The following is a 22041-nucleotide window of genomic DNA, read 5'->3' as shown; positions in this document are numbered from 1 at the left end:
AACAATACATTAAAAAAAATTATTCACCACGACCAAGTGGGATTTATACCTGGGATGCAGGACTGGTTCAATATTCGCAAAACAATCAATGTGATTCATCACATCAATAAAAGAAAGGACAAGAATCATATGATCCTCTCAATAGATGCAGAGAAAGCATTTGACAAAATACAGCATCCTTTCTTGATAAAAACCCTCAAGAAAGTAGGGATAGAAGGATCATACCTTGAGATCATAAAAGCCATATATGAAAGACCCAACACTAATATCATCCTCAATGGGGAAAACTGAGAGCTTTCCCCCTAAGGTCAGGAACAAGACAGGGGTGTCTACTCTCGCCACTGTTATTCAACAAAGTATTAGAAGTCTTAGCCTCAGCCATCAGACAACACAAAGATATAAAGGCATCCAAATTGGCCAGGAGGACGTCAAACGTTCACTCTTTGTAGATGACATGATACCCAAGTGGAAAACCCAAAAGATTCCACCAAAAAACTGCTAGAACTGATTCATGCATTCAGCAAAATTTCAGGATATAAAATCAATGCACAGAAATCGGTTGCATTCCTATACACCAACAATGAAGCAACAGAAAGAGAAATCAAGGAATTGATCCCATTTACAATTGCACCAAAAACCATAAAATGCCTAGGAATAAATCTAACCAAAGAGGTGAAATATCTATACACTGAAAACTATAGAAAGTTTGTGAAAGAAATTGAAGAAGAAACAAATGGAAAACAAATGGAAAAATGTTCCATGCTCCTAGGTAGGAAGAACAAATATTATTAAAATATCAATACTACCCAAAGCAATCTACATAGTCAATGTAATCCCTATCAAAATAACACCAGCATTCTTCACAGAGCTAGAGCAAACAATTCCAAAATTTGTATGGAACCAGAAAAGACCCTGAATAATCAAAGCAATCTTGAAAAAGAAGACCAAAGCAGGAGGCATCACAGTCCTGGATTTCAAGCTGCATTATAAAGCTGTAATCATCAAGACAGTTTGGTACTGGCACAAAAACAGACACTCAGATCAATGGAATAGAATAGAGAACCCAGAAATGGACCCACAAACATATGGCCAACTATCTTTGACAAAGCAGGAAAGAATATCCAATGGAATAAAGACAGTCTCTTCAGCAAGTGGTGCTGGGAAAACTGGAAAGTGACATGCAGAAAAATGAACCTGGACCACTTTCTTACACCATACACAAAAATAAACTCAAAATGGATGAAAAACCTCAATGTAAGACAGGAAGCCATCAAAATCCTCGAGGAGAAAGCAGGCAAAACCTCTTTGATCTTGGCCCCAGCAATTTCTTACTCAACATATCTCTGGAGGCAAGGGAAACAAAAGCAAAAATGAACTATTGGACCTCATAAAAATAAAAAGCTTCTGCACAGCGAAGGAAACAATCAGCAAAACTAAAAGGCAGCCGACAGAATGGGAGAAGATGTTTGCAAATGACATATCAGATAAAGGGTTAGTATCCAAAATCTATAAAGAACTTATCAAACTCCACACCCAAAAAATCCAAAAAATAATCCAGTGAAGAAATGGGCAAAAGACATGAATAGACACTTCTCCAAAGAAGACATCCAGATGCCAACCGACACATGAAAAAATGTTCAACTTCACTTATCATCAGGAAAATACAAATCAAAACCACAATGAGATACCACCTCACACATGTCAGAATGGTTAACATTAACAACTCAGGCAACAACAGATGTTGGCGAGGATGTGGAGAGAGAGGATCTCTTTTGCACTACTGGTGGGGATGCAAACTGGTCCCTTACTCTGGTACACAGTATGGAGGTTCCTCAAAAAATTAAAAATAGAGGGGCGCCTGGGTGGCTCCGCTGGCTATGCAACTGACTTCAGCTCAGGTCATGGTCTTGCGGTTCGTATGTTCGAGCCCTGCGTCAGGCTTTGTGCTGACAGGTTAGAGCCTGGAACCTGCTTCAGATTCTGTGCCTCACTCTCTCTGCCCCTCCCCCACTCACACTCTGTCTCTCTCTCCTTCAAAAATAAATAAACATTAAAAAATTTTAAAAAATCCCCAAAGGCAAGGGAATTAAAAGCAAAAATGAATTACTGGGACCTTATGAAGATAAAAAGCTTCTGCACAGCAAAGGAAACAACCAACAAAACTAAAAGGCAACCAACGGAATGGGAAAAGATATTTGCAAATGACATATCAGACAAAGGGCTAGTATCCAAAATCTATAAAGAGCTCACCAAACTCCACACCCGAAAAACAAATAACCCAGTGAAGAAATGGGCAGAAAACATGAATAGACACTTCTCTAAAGAAGACATCTGGATGGCCAACAGGCACATGAAAAGATGCTCAATGTCGCTCCTTATCAGGGAAATACAAATCAAAACCACACTCAGATATCACCTCACGCCAGTCAGAGTGGCCAAAATGAACAAATCAGGAGACTATAGATGCTGGAGAGGATGTGGAGAAACGGGAACCCTCTTGCACTGTTGGTGGGAATGCAAATTGGTGCAGCCGCTCTGGAAAGCAGTGTGGAGGTTCCTCAGAAAATTAAAAATAGACCTACCCTATGACCCAGCAATAGCACTGCTAGGAATTTACCCAAGGGATACAGGAGTACTGATGCATAGGGGCACTTGTACCCCAATGTTTACAGCAGCACTCTCAACAATAGCCAAATTGTGGAAAGAGCCTAAATGTCCATCAACTGATGAATGGATAAAGAAATTGTGGTTTATATACACAATGGAATACTACGTGGCAATGAGAAAGAATGAAATATGGCCTTTTGTAGCAACGTGGATGGAACTGGAGAGTGTGATGCTAAGTGAAATAAGCCATACAGAGAAAGACAGATACCATATGGTTTCACTCTTATGTGGATCCTGAGAAACTTAACAGAAACCCATGGGGGAGGGGAAGGAAAAAAAAAAAAAAGAGGTTAGAGTGGGAGAGAGCCAAAGCATAAGAGACTGTTAAAAACTGAGAACAAACTGAGGGTTGATGGGGGGTGGGAGGGAGGGGAGGGTGGGTGATGGGTATTGAGGAGGGCACCTTTGGGATGAGCACTGGGTGTTGTATGGAAACCAATTTGACAATAAATTTCATATATTGAAAAAAAATTAAAAAAAATTAAAAGTAGAACTACCCTACAACCCAGCAGTTGAACTACTAAGTATTTATCCAAAGGATATAGGTATGCTGTTTCGAAGGGACACATGCACCCCAATATTTATAGCAGTACTATCAACAATAGTCAAAGTATGGAAAGAGCCCAAATGTCCATCAATGGATGAATGGATATAGAAGATGTGGTATATCTATACAATAGAGTATTACTCGGCAATCAAAAAGAATGAAATCTTGCCATTTGCAACTATGTGGATAGGAACTAGAAGGTATTATGTGAAGCAAAATTAGTCAGAGAAAGATAAGTATCATATGAATTCACTCATATGAGGACTTTAAGGCACAGAACAGATGAACATAAGGGAAGGGAAGCAAAAATAATATAAAAACAGGGAGGGGGACAAAACATAAGAGACTCTTAAATATGGAGAGCAAACAGAGGGTTACTAGAGGGGTTGTAGGAGGGGGATGGGCTAAATGGGTAAGGGGCATTAAGGAATCTACTCCTGAAATAACTGTTGCCCTATATGCTAACTAACTTGGACATAAATTAAAAAAAAAAAAATTAACAGCAGGAATAAACCCATAGCAAAATGAGAAAAAAAAAAAAAAAAGAAAACACTAGACAGTGGAATAAAGAGCATATGAAGAAATACAGAGCATTAGTAGTAGCATTAGTAGTAGGTGTATTTGTAAATATAAAGACAATAGCAGTACATTATTTTGGCATGTTTCTCCCCTCCTGTCCAGCTGCATGAAGCAATAATCTGAGTTGATAGACATACAATGCGTAAAAATGTTATTTGTATGACAGTGACAACACAAAAGAGGGTGGAGATAACATAGCTGACCATTTTTGTATACTATTGAAGTTAAGTTGGAGGGGCACCTGGGTGGGTTCTGACTTGGGCTCAGGTCATGATCTCACAGTTCGTGAGTTTGAGCCCTGTGTCTGGCTCTGTGCTTACAGCTCAGAGCCTGGAACCTGCTTCGGATTCTGTGTCTCCCTCTCTCTCTGCCTCTCCTACATTCATTCTCTATCTCTCTCTCTCTCAAAAAAAATAAACATTAAAAACAAAAGAAATTATGTTGATATTAATTCAAACTAGGTTGGTATAAATTAAGATGTTAATTGTAATTCCTAGAGTAACCACTAAAAAATAGCTTTCAAACATATAGGAAAGAGCGCCACCTGGGTGGCTTAGTTGGTTAAGTGTCCAACTTCAGCTTAGGTTATGATTTCATCCTTCGTGGGTTCAAGCCCTGCATTGGACTCTGTACTGACAGCTCAGAGCCTGGAGCCTGCTTCGGATTCTGTGTCTCCCTCTCTCTCTGCCCCTCCCCTGCTTTGCTCTCTTTCTGTCTCTCAAAAATAAATAAATGTTAAGAAAAAACATATAGGAAAGATAGTGAAAAAATATATAGTAAAATGACAAAGAATGAAAATGGTATACTAGAAAATACATATTTAAAATTTTTTTTTTCAACGTTTATTTATTTTTGGGACAGAGAGAGACAGAGCATGAACGGGGGAGGGGCAGAGAGAGAGGGAGACACAGAATCGGAAACAGGCTCCAGGCTCTGAGCCATCAGCCCAGAGCCCGACGCGGGGCTCGAACTCACGGACCGCGAGATCGTGACCTGGCTGAAGTCGGACGCTTAACCGACTGCGCCACCCAGGCGCCCCAGAAAATACATATTTAATACACAAGAAGGAAATAATGGAGAAATAGAGGGATTAAAAAAGACAAAATTTTAAGAGAATGAGAAAATAAGCCAGAGTGAGAGAAAATATTTGCAAAAGACATATCTGCTAAAGGACTATTATCTAAAAGATACAAAGAATTCTTATAAAGTAAATAATAAGAAAATGAACAATATGATTAAAAATTGGGCAAAAGACCCAAACAGACACTTCACCAAAGAAGATATAGAGTGTCAAATAAGCATGTGGAAAGATCATTAACATCATATGTCATTAGGGAATTGCAAATTAAAACCATAGGATACCATTACATACCTATTAGAATGTCCCGGATCCAAAATGGTGACAACACCAAATGCTGGCAAGTTTTTACAAAATGAAATATTCTCTACACTTATCATGAACACTGAGTAATGTGTAGAATTGTTGAATCGCCATACTGTGCACCTGAAACTAATATAACACTGCATGTTAACTATAATGGAGTAAAATTAAAAACTTAATAAAAAAAAATGAAACATCCTCCACCATACAATTCAGCAGTTGTGCTCATTGACATTCACCCAGATGAGTTGAAAACTTATGTCCACATAAAAATCTGCACATGGATGTTTATAGCAGCTTTATTTAAATTGCCAAAACTTAGAAGCAACCAAAATGTCCTTCAGAAGGTGAATGAATACATAAATGATGGTGCATCCAGACAATATAATAGTAGTCATTGCTAACAAAATATTAGCTATCAAGTATTGAAAAGACATGGAGGAACCTTATGTGCATATTACTTAGGTGAAAGAAGCTGATCTGAAAAGGCTACATACTCATATGATTCCGAATGTATAACATTCTGGAAAAGGTAAAACTATGGAAGTAGTAGAAGGATCATGTGTTAGAGGAGAGGGAAGGAAGAAGGTATACAGCATAGAGGAAAAGGGCATGAGACTGTTCTGTGTGATACTACAGTGGCAGCTACATGTGATTATACATTTGTCAAATGTATACAACACCAGAAGCCAGGTGGTGAGCTTAGCTTTCAGGTCAATGGAACTATTGTCGTGTCTAAGACTGCTAAACTAGCAGAACCCAAAGTTTCAGGAATGACAAAATTTTCCTAGTAGATTATTAGGGATAACAGTGAGAGGAGCTACTCCCTTTTCCATCTTTTGATCCTTTTTGTAGTGACTATAGAGAAATAGCACCACTAATTCAAAACATGTTCCACATTTTGGAGGGTGTGACTCCAGCACTACAAAGTGCTGCTGGTACCATTATAGAGTCTTCAAAAGGCTTTTACATTATACTATCAGATCAACTGCTTCAGGGTGATAGACTACATTGTAAGCCCAATGAATGCTGTGAATAGGTGTTCATCCCTGTATTCATTTATTGAGGCTATTAAATGAGCTTCTTAACCAGAGAAAATACTATTTGGAATACCATGTTGGCAAATCCAGCACAAAGATCAAGAATAAAACCCTAGGAGATATAAAAATTAAAGGTATAGGTGGAGAGGAAGATACATTTAAGAATAATAAGAATATATGGTCAGTTATTCAAGGGAGGAATGTTTCAAAAGTTAAGTCATCAGGCCAGAAAAGTTAAATTGATAGAGTGAAAAGTGTCCTTTGGATTTCACTATTATAAAGCCATTGGAAGTATTGGAACAATTTTATTGAAATGTTTTGCTAGAAACACATGGGAATGCAGAAATAAATAGAAGTGGGAAAGTAGCAACAATAGTGCAGGTTAACTTTCAGGAGCAGTGGCTGTGAATGGAAAGGTTGATGTACCTCAATTGCAGGGGTGTGTTCTGTATGACTGAAGTCTTGGATTTGATCTTAGCCTCTTCATTCTTTTCAGTATACAGCTTTGTTGCTCCTAGTTTTTGTTGTTGTTTTTAATATGTAAAATGGAATAAATAACAACCTATGTCTACCTTACAGAGTTGTTCTGTGGATTAAATTAGGAAATATGTATATGTGAAGTATATAGCACAGTTCCCAAAATGGGGTAGAAAAACAATAACTGCTAGTATTCTCCTCCTACAATTTCTGTAAAAGGATGCCATATTGGATCTAGGTAACTGTTTGTAGCTGGTAATAAAGTCATTGTTTGTATCACAACATGGAAAATGTATAACTATTTCAGGAGAACAACATTCTTTAATTTGTAGAGAAAGTAATTTTTCTTCTAGTATGACAGCCTCAAGGCATTAATTTCTCTATATAATTATTTTACCCAGTACTACACAGACATTTTTAAACTACTTTTCTGCCTTTAGTAATTAGACTAAACCCTTTCCTTTATCCCTCCAAAGAGGTAGGTCATATGTCAATGTTGACTTTTTGCTAACGGGACATAAAGAAGTCTGAGTGATAATAAATATTTCCATGGTATGGTCATTGAAGCCCCATAGAGTTGTAGTTTGCACTTCTGGGAAAGATGGTGAGGTAGAAAGACCCTAAGTTCACTTTGTCCCATGGATACAAGTAGATAACACCTACCTTAGTGTAAATAACCCAGAAAATGACTTGAAGAATGACAGAACACACTCTCCACAGCTAAACATAGAGAAGAGGCCACATTGAAGAGCATAGGAAGTGGGCAGATGTGTTTGGAAGCTAAAGAGATGTGCAGGACTGTCTACAGGAGGGAGGGACACTGCAGGTGCAGAGAGGAGAGAGAAACAGACCTTTGTACTAGGCACCTCAGGCATGGGACTCCTGCATGGTGAAGACAAATCCCCATAACATTTGGTTGTGAAAACCAGAGGGGTCAAAATTTTCAAGTTCTTACAATTATCAGGGATGGAATTTTAAAAATCAGTGGGCTCCGCTCTGGGAGAACTGGGTTGGTCATGGCAAACTGAGTCCCTGCCCTTATAGAAATAGCACAACATACATACCCGTGGAGATAACAGCATAGAAACAGTGGTCTGAAAAAAACCTGGGGTATATAGGAGGGAGATTTGTATACTCATCTCAGAACATGTGCTAGAAGGGCAGGGATCTTTGGGAGACTTCTCCAAGAACAAAAGAGCTAGCAGGTGCCATTTCCCTCTCCTACCCCCAGCCTAGACACATGGACATATATGGGAAACAGCACAGTGCCAACACTTTCCACCTAGCTTGCTAACAGCATGCCCAGCCTCCACAGGTCCACCCCCTGCAACCTGGCTGGCATCTGTAGGAGTTTTACCGGGCAGTTGCAGGTCCCCTCCTGCAGTGGACCAGCACAGACTTTGCTGCCACTGCATGCCCTGCCCCCACATTCTCCTGTGGACCAGCCTCTTCCCATATACCTTTGGCTGGAGTCAACACAAAGCAGTGCCACAAGCCTGGCAGTGTGCAAGCATCCCCAAGAGGGGTTGGCACCACTCCAAAGTGACGCTTGCCCTGGAGAGAAGGGAAGATACCCACATATACCAATCCAGCTGCAGTTGCAGCAGTGGGCTGGGGGCATATACCTGGTCTCACTATAGTCCCTGCTCACCAATGAAAGCTTCTCAGGGGACAACACAGGAAAAGTGCCAATGCTTTGCTGTTTGTTGTTACTGCATCTCTAGCAAATGCCTGATCTGACTTACTCAAGCCCAAGGCAGCCCCAAACTGGCCCACTAACAACACAGGGACCAAACACTGTCTGCAACAGGCAAAGAGAGCCATTGCAGAGGATGGGACTGAAGGCAAAAGCAGCTCAGGCACCATAGTAGGATGCAAGCAACACACATAAAAGGCACCCCTGAAGTGCCAGGTTCAGGTGAACAGGGAACATTGCATTGCAGGGCACTACAGGACCTCTTCTTCATAAGGCTACTACTTTCAAGAGCAGGAGACATAGTTGACTTTCCTAACACATAGACACTCACAGAGGGGTAGACAAAATAAGGAGACAAAAGAATATGTCCCAAATGAAAGAACAAGATAAAAGCACAGTAAGAGAGCTAAATAAAACAGAGATAAATAAGTGGTATGCCTGATAGAGAATTAAAGTAATGGTCATAAAAATACTCACTGGACTTGGGAAAGGAGTGAAGGACCTCAGTGAGACCCTCAACAGAGATGGAAAACAAAAAAAAAGAACCAATCAGAGATGAATAACTCAATAACTGAAATTAAAAATACACTAGATGGAATCAACAGTAGACTAAAGGAGGCAGGAGAATGGATTAGCAACCTGGAGTACGGTGTAATGGAAAGCAATCAAGCTGAACAGGAGAGAGAAAAAATAATAATACTAAATGAAAATAGGGAACTCAGTGACTCCATCAAGCATAATAACATTTGCATCTTAGGGATCCCAGATGGAGAAGAGAGAGAAAATGGGGCAGAAAATGTATTTGAAGAAATAATAGCTGAAAACTTAACAAATCTGGGGAAGGAAACGGAAATCCAGACCCAGGAAGCACAGAGAGTCCCCAACAAAATCAACCCAAGGGGGTCCACATCAAGACATGTAGTAATTAAAATACAAAAAGTAGTGATACAGAAAGAGATAATTTTAAAAGCATCAAGAAAAAAGAAAACCAGGGGCTCCTGGGTGGTTCAGTGGGTTGAGCGTCTGACTTCAACTCAGGTCACGATCTCGTGGTCCGTGAGTTCGAGCCCCACGTCAGGCTCTGGGCTGATGGCTCAGAGCCTGGAGCCTGCTTCGAATTCTGTGTCTCCCTCTCTCTCTGCCCCTCCCCCGTTCATGCTCTGTCTCTCTCTGTCTCAAAAATAAATAAAAACGTTAAAAAAAAAAAAGAAAAAAGAAAACCATTACATACAGGAGAAATCCCATAAGGCTGTTAGCTGATTTTTTAGCTGAAACTTTGCAGGCCAGAAGGAAATGGCATGATATATTCAAAGTGCTTAAAAAAGAAAACCTGCAACCAAGAATATTCTATCCAGCAAGGCCGTCTTTCAGAATAGGAGAGATAAAGAGTTTTCCAGACAAACACAAGTTAAAGGAGTTCATGACCACTAAACCAGCCCTATAAGAAATGTTAAAGGGGACTCTTTGAGTAGAAAGGAAAGACCATAAGTAGGAGTAAGAAAAGTAGGAAGCACAAAAGCAGTAAAAATAAGTATACCTATAAAAATAAGTCAAGAGATTCACAGAATAAAGGATGTAAATTATGACACCCTATACCTAAAATATGGGGTTGGGGAGGAGAGTAAATAATAGGTTCAAACTTAAGTGACTATCGACTGAACATGCACTGCTGTATGCATAAAATGTTACATATAAACCTAATAGTAACCACAAATCAAAAATCAGTAATACATAATGCAAAAAAATAAAGAGAAAAGAATCCAAGTATATCACTAAAGCCAGCAAACCGTGAGAGAAGAGAGCAAGAGAAGAAAGGAACAGAGAAGAACTACAAAAACAAACATAAAACAAGTAACAAAATGACAATAAGTATATACCTATAAATAATTACTTTAAATGTAAACGGACTAAACACTCCAATGAAAAGACAGAAGGTGATGGAATGGATAAGAAAGCAAGACCATCTACATGCTGCCTACAAGAAACTGAAACGCTAACTTGAAAAGATAAATGCATCCCTATGTAAATTTCAGCTTTTTTTACAGTAGCTAAATTATGGAAGCAGCCCAAGTGTCCATCAATAGATGAATGGATAAAGATGTACTATATATAATGGAATATTACTCAGACAAAAAAAATGAAATCTTGCCGTTTGCAACAGCATGGATGGATCTGTAGGGCATACTGCTAAGTGAAATAAGTCAGAGAAAGACAAATACCATATAATTTCACTCATGTTGAATTTAAGAAAAAAAAATGAACAAGGAAAAAGACCAAAAGGAGATTCTTTTTTTTTTTTTTTTTTTTTTTTTTTTAAATTTTCAACGTTTATTTATTTTTGGGACAGAGAGAGACAGAGCATGAACGGGCGAGGGGCAGAGAGAGAGGGAGACACAGAATCGGAAACAGGCTCCAGGCTCTGAGCCATCAGCCCAGAGCCCGACGCGGGGCTCGAACTCACCGACCGCGAGATCGTGACCTGGCTGAAGTCGGACGCTTAACCGACTGCACCACCCAGGCGCCCCTATTTTTTTTTTTTTTTTTTAAATTTTCAACGTTTATTTATTTTTGGGACAGAGAGAGACAGAGCATGAACGGGGGAGGGGCAGAGAGAGAGGGAGACACAGAATCGGAAACAGAAGGAGATTCTAACTATAGAGAACAAACAGATGGTTACCAAAGGGTAGGTGGGGTGGGGGGTGGGGGGTAAAATAGGTGAAGGGGATTAAGAGTAATCTTTTTTTTTTTAAGTTTATTTTGAGAGAGAGGAGAGAGGGAGACAATGAGCAGGGGAGGGGCAGAGAGAGAGAGAGAGAGAGAGAGAGAGAGAGAGAATCTGAAGCAGGCTCTGCACTGATAGTGGGGCTCACAAATTGTGAGATCATGACCTGAGTCAAAATCAAGAGTCAGACGCTTAACTGATTGAGCCACCCAGGTGTGGCAAGAGTAAAATAATATTGATGCGCATTGAGTAATGTATAGAATTGTTGAATCATTATATTGTATACTTCTAACTAATACAACACTATGTGTTACCTATACTGGAACTAAATTTTTAAAAAGACAAAAAGTAGCAGTTTGCAATAGAGACAGTGATTTAAATTTTCCTTTCAGACAGCTTCCTCACTCTCATATAAAAAAAACTCCTTTTTCTTTTTTTTTTTTTTTTGAAACTTTTTTCATCCCAGAAGTGAATGTGGCATTTCAGGTTAATTGTGTGGTTTAAAAAAAAAAATGTTTATTTATTTATTTTTTGGGTGGGGGAAGAGCAGAGACAGAGGGAGATAGAGAATCCCAAGCAGGCTCCACCTTGTCAGCATAGAGCCCAATGTGGGGCTTGAACCCATGAACTGCAAGATCATGACCTGGGCTGAAATCAAGAGTCAGAATTTAACCAACTGAGTTACCCAGGTGCCCCTCAGGCTAACTGTTTTTATTGACACATAACTTTTTTCTCCCTGAAGGAACATATTTTCATTATAAATAATTTGTTTGCCATTATAATTAATTTGTTCTGCTATTCACTGAAACACTCAGAAATCATGCTTTGTAGTAACAATATGATTTTTCACTCCATATCTTAAAATTGACGTATAATTTTCATATAATAAAATACACAGTTCTCACAAAAACACAATTGTTTATAGCAGCATTATTTATAATAGCCAAAAAGGTGAAAATAACCTAGATGTTGATCATCATTTGATGAATGAATAAACAAAATACGTTATATTCATGCAATAGAATATACTTATGCCACAAATTAAGTATTGGCAGATGCTACAACATAGATGGACCTTGACTTCCCTCAAACATCTTCCCCATTCTCTAAACTCTTCCCCCTCAATCAGGCTAAGACTGATCCAGATTTTTCCTGTATCAGTAGTTCATTCTTTTTTATTGCTAAATTGTAGTCCATATACCAGTTTGTTTATCCATTCTCCTGTTGATGGATGTTTGAGTTTTTTCCTGCTTGAGGGCATTATAAATAAGGATGCTATGAACATTTTTGTACAAGTCTATTTGTGGACACACCTTTTGCATTTCTCTTGGGTTAATAACCCAGAGTAAAATTGCCCAGTCAGAGGGCAGATGTATGTTTAACTTTATAAGAAGCTGCCAAATAGTTCTCTAAAGCGTTGTCATGGTTTGTAATATTATAATGGGATGACAAAGTTTAACATTTAGCATGTCTTTCTCTTTCTTCTTACCCTTAGTTCTATTTCTCAGAGTCAACCTCTTTTACAGTTTTTTTGATATTCTCCCTCAAATTGTTATAAATGTGTGTTTTTCTTCTTTTGTTATTGAAGTATACTTGACACATTATGTTACATTAATTTCAGGAGTACTGCATAGTGGTTGGACAAGTCTACACATTATGCTATGCTCACCACAAGTATAGGTACCATCTGTCACCCTATAATGCTATTACAATACCATTGACTATATTCCCTATGCTGTATCTTTTATCCCCATGACTTACTCATTTCATAACTGGAAGCCTGTCTTCCACTCCCCTTGACCCATTTAGCCCATCTCCCTACCCCCTTCCTCTGGCACTATCAATTTGTTCTCAGTATTTATGGATCCATCTCTGCTTTTTGTTTATTCATTCGTCTGTTTTGTTTTTCAGATTCCATACATAAGTAGAATCATATGGTATTTGTCTTTCTCTGACTTATTTCACTTAGCATAGTACCTTCTAGGTCCATCCATGTTATTGCAAGTGGCAAGATCTCATCCTGTTTTATGCCTGGGTAATATTCCACTGTGTGTGTGTGTGTGTTTGTGTGTGTGTGTGTGTGTGTGTGTGTGTGTGTGTGTGCGTGTGTGTGTGTGTGTGTGTGTGTATCTACATACCACATCTTCTTTATCCATTCATCTATAGGTGGACATGTGTATTGTTTCCATATCTTGGCTGTATGCAGCCTTTCTCTTTTTTTTAATGTTTATTTATGTATTTTGAGAGAGAGAGAGAGAGAGTGCATGCACATGAGTGGGGGAGGGACAGAGAGCAAGGGGAGAGAGAATCCCATGGGCTCCATCCCATGAACCATGACCTGAGCCAAAATCAAGAATTGGGTGCTTAACCGACTGAGCCACCCAGGCACCCCACAGCTTTTCTTTATGTAAGTATTATATATGTATATTTACTACATTGCAGACAGCTTTATTTACTTACATATTAAAATCTTTTTATATTATCATTTATAGATATTCTTTATTCTTTTTAATGCCTGCACAGTATTCTCATTATAAGAAATTTATCTAGCATACCTACTAGACATATGTGATGTCAATTTTGCTACTATAAACAATGCTGCAATAAGCATCTTTGTGTCTTTGTACACTTTTGTATGTATACTCAGGATAAATCCAAAACAATGGCCTCACTATGTCAAAGGATAGTATATCATTAAAAATTGGTAGACATTGCCAAATTTTTTTCAAAAAAGATTATACCAATGTATAGTCCCAACAGCAGAATGTGAGAGTACTTCTTTTTTTATAATCTTGTGTGCAACACTGGATTTTAAAATATTAAATGTAAACAATGTTGTCAATCTTGACAGGTCATCTACTTCTTTCCCCTAGCACTAAAAAGCTAACCTAAAATACCTCAGGAAGATAGAATTTACTCAATTTTTAAATACTTCAAAGAGTGTTATACCTTCTACAATATCCTTTGAAAACCCTCTCCAATATTTTAGTCTACACTGTTGGTAAAATTTTCCTGTTATCATCAGTCATTAGGAATAATGTTAGTGGTGGGGTAGCATTTTTGGGGAAAGACTTACAGATCTTGATAACTTGATTGGTAGCCTGAATAGGGATGAGTAATTATTGAAGTGTAAATGTTCACCTGCTACATATTGAGAATTTGGATATACTTAAGTAAATACAGAGCTATTAGCTGTAGCCCAAGAAAGAATTCAGACTCCTGGAAAACATATCAGGATGATAGCTCTGAGCAGTTTAAATATTTTTGCCCTGGTTACTTGGATAACAAATTGCAATAGGATTCTAAGTGAATCAGAAAATTGTCAAGTGCTTCCAAAACATACTGACTTATGATGGACTGGGGAAGATGGAAGGTTCTCTTCTACAAATAGTATTAGTTTAGTTGTAAGATATTGTTACTTTGGTGGAAACTCAGTATTGGAGAATTAGTTTTAAAATTAAAGCTTCATGATATAGTTTCCAATTTTAACTTGTGCAGATCTGCATAAAAAAAAAGTTCTAGTTGCCATAACAGGACCTGTAATAGAAAAAAAAAAAAAGATTTAAGCATTTGAAGTGAATATTTTATTTACTGTCAGTTTAAAATCATGAATTCCTTTCAGAATTTTCAATTAGAAAAATCACATTAAAACTTAGATTTTTAAATTATTAGTGTCTAAATAATAGTATCATATTTTATTTATTTATTTATTTATTTATTTATTTATTTATTTATTTATTTTTACATTTTTACATTTTTATTTATTTTTGAGAGACAGAGAGAGACAAAGCACAAGCGGGAGAGGGGCAGAGAGAGAGGGAGACACAGAATCTGAAGCAGGGTCCAGGCTCTGTCAGCACAGAACCCGATGTGGGGTTTGAATCCACAAGCCATGAATTCATGACCTGAACAGAAGTCAGCCGCTTAACCAACTGAGCCACCCAGGCGCCCCTCATATTTTATTTTAGTTTTTAATGTGCTTTCATATATATTGCATTAACCCTTACTGAACGCTATTTAAAATGAATAAGTGGGGTGCCTGGGTGACTCAGTTGGTTAAGCATTTGACTCTTGATTTCAGCTCAGGTCATGATCTCATGGTTTGTGAGTTCGAGCCCCGTGTTGGCTATCAGCACAAAGCCTACTTGGGATTCTCTCTTTACCTTTCTCTCTGTCCCTCCCCCACTTTCTCTCACTCTCTCTCTCTCTCTCTCTCTTTTTCTCAAAATAAATAAAAATAGATAAAATGAATAAGTAGAATTTCATTTTAGCTTATTAGCTATTTCCAATTTTTGAACATGCATATTAATGTCTGTGATCTCCTGAAAGAGCATGAAAGTGATTTGAGATAGAGTTCCTTACAAGGGATTGTTGTTTTGAAGCTGGAGGTTGGTTATTTAGTTTGGCCTTTTGTGCCAAACTAAATTAAGCCTAGCATTTAGTGCCTTTCCATTGTGGTTTTAGGTCCTGATCTTCAGTCCATGAAAGTTCAACAAATGCTTATTGTGTGCAGACTTTATCATTAGGTGCTGTAATTAATTGACTCTCAAACATCGTGTCTATGTGAGGTACTGATATAGAATCTCCTATAGCTTTTAAAAATGTATATACTCTTGCCTTCCCTTGGAAATTCTCTCTCCTAGGTCTAGTTGAGCCCAACAACTTACATATTTTTAAGATCTGCTAAGAGCTTCTCCTGCACAGCTGGGTTTGGGATCTAGGGCTAGGATATACAAGAAAACATTGCCCTCCTCAAGTATACAAGTGGCAGATAATGTGATAATGCAAATAGTTACTATGCAAACTTATAGATCTTACAGATGTTGATGACTTGATTGGAAGCCTGAATAGGGATGATGAATTATTGAAATGTAAATATTCACCTGCTACAGAAACTCAGGCAAAGAATAAACCAGAACTATGAGAAGAAAAAGGGAAAGAGAAATGGCAAGGTGAAGATTTATTACTTCCCTACCACAGGCGAGGGTCTGTGCTAGCATTTATATCTAGCTGGGTTTTGGATGTGGAGATGCAGAAATGGGAAGAAATGTTTAAATTAACCTGAACTGTTTGCTTTTCCAAGACGTCTTTAATTCCTTCTCACCTGTGCAAGCTCTGTCTTTGATGTTTTCTGAATAACAACAGCAGCAAACATTTACGCAGTGCTAAGTGCTGGGCACTGTTCTAAGTATTCCTCATTTAATTCTCATGTCCATTTTATATTTTATCAAAGTGGAAAATAACAGCACAGAGTAACTTGCCCAAAGTCACTAAACTAGTGGTAAAGCTAGGATTCAAACTCAGGCAATGTATTTCTAGAGTCTAAGCTCTTAACCATTACCTTCACTACAAAGCTTTTTCCTCAGGAGAAATGCCCATCTTCAAGGTCCATTTCAAGTATTAGCTACCTTATGAAACTTTCCCTAATTTCTTCATCCTTTCCATAGATTGGATTAATCTTTCCCTTTTCTGAACTCATGACACTTTCTCAGTGCTTCTTTTTTGACATTTATACTTATATAGTACATATGGTAATTATTTATGGCTTTTAAAGAAAAATCTCTCCATTTGACTAAGAGCCTATAAAGGCAGAATCCATATTTCATTTGTCTCTGTACCCCAAACAGTGCTCAGTACAAGAGTTTGCACATGTAAAGGGGATTGTTGAATTAATTGTTCTTTTAATATCTGAAAGGTGATACGGGGCAGAGGGGATAAACTTGTCTCCTATGGGAAAAAATAGGAAGAATTCATGGGAAGCTTGACTTTGGGCCGATATAGGAAATTACAGTCTAGGCTATGCACAAAAAATACAAGTTAACAACATGATGGGAATGTCATGGGGGGATTGCTCATTTGTTAGGGCCTTAGATGTGATGAGCTCTTAGAGCCTTTCTTTCTTTTTTCTTTCTTTCTTTTTTTTTTTTTTAACATTTATTCACTTTTGAGGGACAGAGAGAGAGTGCAGGCAGGGGAGGGGGGTTGCAGAGAGAGAGAGAGAGAGAGAGAGAGAGAGACAGGATCTAAAGCTCTGAGCTGTTAGCACAGAGCCTGATGCAGGGCTCGAACCCACAAACCGTGAGATCATGACCTGAGTCAAGTCGAATGCTTAACCGACTGAGCCACCCCTCTTAGATCCTTTCTAATCCTAAGATGCTCAGATCCCCAAATGTGAATAGTTATTTCTCCTCCTGAATTTGCATTGTTCTGGATGTTTTTAATGGTACACATACTATTCTATCTTGTGATTTTTCTTTACATGTTTTAATACCTTTATAGGTATTATAAACATAGGCTCTAAAGATTTAGGTGAAAATGAAATGAAAGTAAATGGAATTTGAGCCAGGGGACCTAGCATACTCAAACTATGGCTTGCCTCTTTTACTCTGTAAGAGGTCACTAAAAGAAATACATCCTAGGACAATGACTGGCAAGAGCTAAATCTAATACTGACTCTAAAAAGTCAGTAAGTCAATAAAGCCTAAATAGCTTTTCACCAGAGCATCTATTTTACCTCTCTTCATATCCTATAGGCCACCTGTCCTCATTCCCATTGCCTAGAATTTTGACTTTTGCCACTGAGGTGTGAGGAGAGGTAAGTTTAGTTGTTGGACTATAATGAGTACTCTCCAGTGCCAGGAGAAATGGAACCCAAGTGAGAGCATTTTCTCTTGATACCTATTGGCAGGTAGAGATAGGTAGGAGGAGCAGGCCCTGGCTTTTATTGTTCTTGCTAAGTAAAAAGAAGAGAGAAGGAAGATCAGGCCTACATATCTCATATTTTATTTTATTATTTTAACAGCTTTATTGAGGTAAAATCAACATATAATCAACTGAACATATTAAAATGTGTAATTTAATAAGTTCTGTGAAACCATTACCACAGTCAAGATAGTGAATATATCCATCAACCAAAAGTTTCTTCATATATACGTGTGTGTAATCCCTCCTTCTCATTACTCCTCACCCCTCATCCCAAAGCAGCCATTGATCTGCTTTCTGTCACTGTAGATTAATTTGCATTTTCTGTAGTTTTACATAATGGAACCCTATAGTATGCACTCTCTTTTTGTCTGAGATGTATCCATATTTTTGCATGTATCAGTAGCTCATTCCATTTTATTGCTGAGTAGTATTTCATTGTATAGATATATCACAATTTACTGTTGATGGGTATTTGGGTTGTTTATAGTTTTTGGCTACTACAAATAAAGCTGCTGTGAACTGTGAACATTCATGTATAAATCTTTCTATGAACATTTGGTTTCTCTTGAGTAAATACCTAGGAATGGAATGACTGGATCATATACTAGGTGCGTGTTTAACTTTTTTGTAAAAGTTTTTATTTAAATTCCAGTTAGTTGCCATACATGTAATATTAGTTTTGGGAGTACAATTTAGTGACTCAACACTTCAGTATAACGCCAGGTGCTCATCACAACAAGTGCCCTCCTTAATCCCCATCACCTAATTAAACCATCCCTCTACCCCCCTCCCCTCTGGTAACCATCAGTTTTTTCTCTATAGTTAAGAATCTGTGTCTTGGTTTGCCTCTCTCTTTTTTTCCCCTATGAGCAATTGTTTTGTTTCTTAAGTTCTACATGAGTGAAATCTTATGGTATTTGTCTTTCTCTGACTGACTTATTTCACTTAAGCATTATACTCTCTAGTTCCATCCATGTTGTTACAAATGGCAAACTTTCATTCTTTTTTTATGGCTGAATAATATTGCATTGTATATATACCACATCTTCTTTATCCATTCATCATTGGATGGACATTTGGGATCTTTCCATAATTTGGCATTTAGGAAATGGTCAAACTGACTTCCAAAGTGGTCATACCATTTTATATTCCCATAGCAGTGTAGGAGAGTTCTAGTTCTTCCACATGTTCATCAGCACTTTGTATGGTCAATCTTTACATTTAGTCATTCTAACCAATGTGCAGTGGCATCTCCTTGTGGTTTTAATTTACATTTTCCTGATGACTCATGATGTTGAGCATTTTTAAAGTGCTTATTTGCCATTTGTATACCTTCTTTAGTGACTTTATATTTAAAGTGCATTAGCATGATTTAGTTGAGTCTTGCTTTTTTTCTTCTGACAATCTCTGCCTTTAATTGGGGTGTTTCGACTATTTATGTTTTAAATTTTTTTTTTCAACGTTTATTTATTTTTGGGACAGAGAGAGACAGAGCATGAACGGGGGAGGGGCAGAGAGAGAGGGAGACACAGAATCGGAAACAGGCTCCAGGCTCTGAGCCATCAGCCCAGAGCCCGACGCGGGGCTCGAACTCACAGACCGCGAGATCGTGACCTGGCTGAAGTCGGACGCTTAACCGACTGCGCCACCCAGGCGCCCCTCGACTATTTATGTTTTATGTGATTATTAATATGGTTAGGTTTGAGTCTGTCCTGTTATTTGTGTTCTCTTTGTCCCTGCTAATCTTCATTTTCTCTTACCTTTTTTTCCAGCCTTCTTTTGGATTACTTTTTATGACTCTATTTCATTTGTATCTTATCATAGTCTATTATACTACTTAACATATAGTAAAAAACAAAAACAAAAACAAAAACCTTACAATAGTATATTTTCATTTCTCCTGTTCAGGGCATATAATACTGTTGTGAAATTTTTTACATATATTATAAACCCCATAGGAAATTATTTTTGTTTAAACAATCAATTATCTTTTAAAGAGATTTAAAAAGGATGTAAATTAAAAATAAATAAGGAGATTTAAACAATTAAAAAGAAAACCTTATCCATTTACTCATGTAGTTACCACTTCGAGTATTCTTCATTCCCTCACGTAGATCCTTTTTTTCTATCTGCTACCATTTTCCTTCTGCTAAAGGACTTTAACATTTATACAGCATCAGTGTTGAGTATGGTAATGAAATATTTCAGCTTTGTGTGTCTAAAAATTTCTTTATATTACTTTTTTTGAACTATATTTTATATTATATTCTAGATTGATTACTTTTAAAGGGAAAAACTGCTCTTACATAAATACACATCTTTCAGTGCATGCTGAGTCCATTAAAGCTTTTTGCTCTTTGAAGCTCAGCAAACCTTTTCTTTCTCAGCCAGGCTCCAATAATAGAAAACCATGCTTTTTTATGTTGTTTATGCTAAGGCCTTTAGATGTCTAATGTAAACTGAAGCTGAATTATGACTTCTTTGTACTTGACTGTCTTAATGGTATAAGGAATAATGATGGGTTCAAGGAAGCAGGAGAAAGAAAAGAACTCAGGTAGTATCTCAAGATGTTTTTCCCTGTAGTTTTTCCACTCTGAGGTTTTTCCATTGGACTTAGTGCTTATCTTTATTAGCTGTTTATTGGAGTGATTGGTACATGTTTGAATGGTTTATTTTCAGTAGCAACCAGACTATGGGTAGTAGAGTCCTAGGCTAATGCTTTTGTAACTGCTGTGCCTTCTTGGCAAACGGATTTCTGAGACCAACATTTTTTGTTTTTAGTCTTTTTTTTTTTAAATGTCTGTTTATTTTTGAGAGAGAGAGAGAGAGAGAGAGAGAGCAAGCCAGGGAGGGGTAGAGTGAGAGACACACACACAGAATCCAAAGCAGGCCCCAGACTCCAAGCTGTGAGCACAGAGTCTGACGCAGGGCTTGAACTCACCAACCATAAGATCATGACCTGAGCCAAAGTCAGATGCTTAATTGACTGAGCCACCCAGGTGCCCCTCTGAGGCCAACTTTTGACTTCTACCCTTTACAGATCCAGATTCTAGAAATGTAAGAAACGCCAGTTTGTTTTGAAAGTAGACAACCGGAAAGCTCAAATAATCAGTATGCTCTCTTACTAACACTCGTCTTTTATTGAAAGCAATTAAATGGCAAGACCTTTTTCTCTTTCTCCAGCTCTCTCCCTCTTTTTGCCTACCTCCTTAGTCCCCACCCCCCCACGGTAGCATTAATGTAATGCTACTCCCAATGTAGACTGTATTGTAAATGCCTGCATCTTTATATCTCAAGAATATCTGCTTCCTGAGGGAACAGACTATGCCTATCTTGTTTTTGCTGGGTTTTCTGAGCCTTAAGCAGTGTCTGGCACATAATGGGCCATAAAGTATTTGTTGGATGAATGGGTAGATCAGTAATGATGAAGGAGCATGGGGCAAGCTGAGGGCACACTACAGGCTAATAGCACCTCCTGCCCCAGGTGGGATATGTGTGATATTCCTCATGCACTGCTGGCTGCCCAAGAATGGGGGAAAGGAAAGAAAGCAAATGGTTGACTGATAGAGATCACAGTCATGAAGGATAGGAGTCTCCTTGAGTTTACGATAACTTATTAAACTATAAGAAAAAGGCAAATTTATTTATAGCCTAATCTCCAGAAACCTTAGACTCTGTTTCCTGGAGCCCTAATATTGCCCTCATCAAGATGTGGGGGTTTAAGTTCTTGCCATGGTGATGTTGGCAGCAAAGGCAAATGAAAAATTAAATTCCCTTACTGCCTACAGCCCACTGACAAGTCCTTGAAACAAGCAGAGTGACCTTTCTCTAGGAGCTCAGCTGCCTTGGTGATGACACTTTGCTAGGAGCAAAAGGGAATCTTGGCTTACCATTATCCTGACCCCCCAGAATCCTGTGAGTCTCCTTAAACACATAAAAATTCCTTTGCAAACCTCTTTTATCTTTAACCCCCAAGGATATGTTGGCAATTATACTCCAAGCATATGGCCTCTGATACACATCTGAAGGGTCTCAGGACTGAGGTTTTACCAAACAGTAACAAATGGTTTTCCTAACACCAGCTAGCCTCTCAAGGTCCTGGAAACCTTGCTTCCAAAATTCCTTGGAGATGTACGCTGTCCCTGACCTGCCCAACCTGAAAGTATATAATCGTCACTCTTCCAACTCCAGTGCAGCTTTTTTCTGCCCATGGGTCCTGTCCCCATA

General features: G+C 38.2%; 1 protein-coding gene across 2 annotated transcripts in view; it reads left to right on the top strand.

Annotated features, from left to right (window-relative positions):
- Positions 1-22041, top strand: part of SCP2 (sterol carrier protein 2) — a 132290-nt gene that overhangs the window by 68674 nt on the left and 41575 nt on the right. The gene's annotated exons all lie outside the window — the stretch shown is intronic.

This window comes from Lynx rufus, unplaced genomic scaffold (genome assembly GCF_022079265.1).
Source record: "Lynx rufus isolate CCGP_SWC_20201006 ecotype Redwood Valley unplaced genomic scaffold, mLynRuf1.p SCAF_2, whole genome shotgun sequence".
In the NCBI taxonomy this organism is placed as follows: domain Eukaryota; kingdom Metazoa; phylum Chordata; class Mammalia; order Carnivora; family Felidae; genus Lynx; species Lynx rufus.
This window is presented reverse-complemented; position numbering and strand designations above follow the sequence as displayed.